The 2,857-nt window shown below is 42.8% G+C and overlaps 1 pseudogene; it reads left to right on the top strand.

Annotated features, from left to right (window-relative positions):
• The first annotated feature begins 989 nt into the window (after window positions 1-989).
• LOC111893285 (5S ribosomal RNA) lies at window positions 990-1,107 on the top strand (annotated as a pseudogene).
• The last annotated feature ends 1,750 nt before the right edge of the window (window positions 1,108-2,857 follow it).

Below are 2,857 nucleotides of genomic sequence, written 5' to 3'. Positions count from 1 at the left end.
AACAAACGAAAATGTTGGGCTAAATCTAAGGACAAATCGCTTCGAAGGGCGAACAAGAAACAACCACCGATAACGACCTTCACAGCCACGACATCGGTACCTCCTACTACCATCCCTTCGGGTATCCCAATTGTCCCTAACCCAGCCAGACAATATGTTGGAAATCTCCTAAAGTGCAGCAAATGCAACTATCACCACCGGGGACCTTGTCGGGAGGTGCAATGCTCAAACTGCAAAAGAAAGGGACACACCATACGTTACTGCAAGAGCCCAACAAGGCCGAACAACCAAGTGCCCAACACCGGTGTGAACCAATCTTTCTATGGTTGTGGCAAGGTGGGTCAGTACAAAAGAAACTGCCCAGAGGCAGCGAATGCTGGCACAGACGGAAGCATGCTACCGATCACCACCGCAGGGAAGACTACTCTAGACCCACGTTAAAGTATTTAAGGCGTTCGTTGTAGCAGACTCATAAACTAATTATAACTAGTGCAACTAGAGTCTTATCTTTTGCGAGATCCCGTCAGTTAAGGGACCCTCGTGTTGCGTATACTTGTCTTTTGTAGTATACTTTGTTCACAACGGTATTCCTATAGTTACTCTAAAAAGTACTGTAACTCTATTAAAAGTTGCACTGTTGTGTTTTGTCTGTAATGCCTTATGTTCAAATCTAATGTCTTTAGTTTCCTTATGATTCCGACTTTATCATACGACTTAAGTCAAATCGATCCACACAGTAACAGTTTCGTACGTACATCTCTTTCTCTAAAAACGCCTTTCTAGCGAAGCCGTCATTCCAGAACACTGAATTACTCATTCATGGAGTACCTCATGTTTCTAATCCTTTCCGAAGGAAATCTCAGCACACCTTCCCGAAGTACCACTCATACAGACAGATAGCTTAACGACTACTCAACAATAGAATGATAAGACCAAGCTCCTCACCTTTGAGAGCTCCAGTCTTATTCTTCAAGAAGACAGACTTCAGTGGGTGCGATCATACCAGCACTAATACATCGGATCCCATCAGAACTCCGCAGTTAAGCGTGCATGGGCGAGAGTAGTACTAGTATGGGTGACATTTGGGAAGTCCTCATGGTGCAGACCTCCGCAGGATTTCCATTAGAAATCATCACTCTTTGCCTCGCATAGATGAATCAGTTGACCAACCGCAAGAAACGACGTACCTTTCAGAAATAAACCTAAGATCCGAAAATCACCAGTTACGAGTGTTAGTGAAGGGTGTCCCGAGGACAATCTTCCAAACTCGATGCGGAAACTACGACTCCGTAGTGATACCCCTCAGATAGGACCAATACACCCGTAGTATTCATGAACTTAATGAATAGGGTACGCCATTCTTACTTAGATCAGTTCGTCATTGTCTTTATAAATGGTTTACTTATCTACTCTCGTAGTAAGAAGGAAATCATAAAGAGCATCTACAACAAACCCTAGAAACATTACGATCAGAGAAGCTTTACGCAAAGTTCTCTAAAATGCGAGTTTTTAGATTTGAAGAGTCGAATTCCTAAGACACATTACCAGTAATGTGGGAATTCTTGAGGACCCTACCAAAAATTAAAATCGCTGAGAATTTGTCAACACCGAGAATGCCGATAGGAATTCGCCAAATTCTAGGTCTCGCATACCTACTGTCGAGAGTTCATTTAGGACTCCTCGTGGATTACGAAACCTCTTATGACTTTGACTCAGAAGGGAGTGATCCTTGACTGGGAAGACAAGCAAGAGGAAGAAAACCTTAGAATTTCAAGTGAGAGGCCAATTCCTTTTGGAAATCTCACTCTGGGAAGGCTTGATAAGCTTTAGAAAGCGTGGTAAGCCAAATCCAGAATAGTTAGGACCTCCGAGATTCTTGCCAGAATCGGTCCTGTAACTCACAAACCCAACCTACACTAGGAACTCAGTAACATACATTTTACCCTTCACGTATCGAACTTGAAACCGTACCTTTCCGTTAGGACTCTCGTAAGCCCACTCGACGAGATCGAGATCAACGAGATCCTCGCCTTCGTGGAAAAACCGTGGTGACCCTCGACCGAGTGGTCAAACGGACGAGGCAAACGCCGTCGCCCATTAGTGAAGGTTCGTTGGAATACCAACCGAGGACCCGCTTTCACTTATGAGCACGAGAACAAATCGATTAGGAAGTTTTCCCACCTCCTTGCTCGATTATTCATGCCCACCCCTTTACCTAAATTCTAATTTCGGGACGAAATTCCCTTTAACAGGGGGATGATCTGACAACCCGAAATTTCTATTCTATACAACATACCAAGTCAATAGAAAGTCAAACTCATTCCTGCTATCATTCAACACAATTTAGAGTCTATTTGATAGTTCTGAGCCTTGAGCACTTAAGGAAGAAGTGTCGGGGCTTATCTGATGAATTTATAGCACAAAGACCGAGCCTTAATCACATTAACCATAAGTTCACGACCACCACATGGGAGTTTACGGCCGTAAACTCCATGTGGGCCATAAAATCACCTTATATGGTGAAGATGAAGGTCATTTGTTCATTTCTTCCATTTCCTTGGCCCAAATCCTCTCAAGTACCATCCCGATCTTCGTTCCCGATCTTCAAAACTCGTAAGTTTCTTGACCTAACTAGTTGATATCTTAGATGATCTAGTAATCTTACATGATTTCATCCGTGAAATCATTCCATATTGTAGATTTTCAAGATCCACCAAGAACACACACTCGTGTTCTTGGCCATTATCGAACATTTGAGCTCGTAGATTGTAAGTACTCTTGATCCAACTCATTGTACACCATGTTTATCATATTTAGAGCTTAGAAAACATAAGAAATCATGAGATTCAAGGAGTTT

This window comes from Lactuca sativa, chromosome 3, assembly GCF_002870075.4.
Source record: "Lactuca sativa cultivar Salinas chromosome 3, Lsat_Salinas_v11, whole genome shotgun sequence".
Taxonomy (NCBI): Eukaryota; Viridiplantae; Streptophyta; class Magnoliopsida; order Asterales; family Asteraceae; genus Lactuca; species Lactuca sativa.
This window is presented reverse-complemented; position numbering and strand designations above follow the sequence as displayed.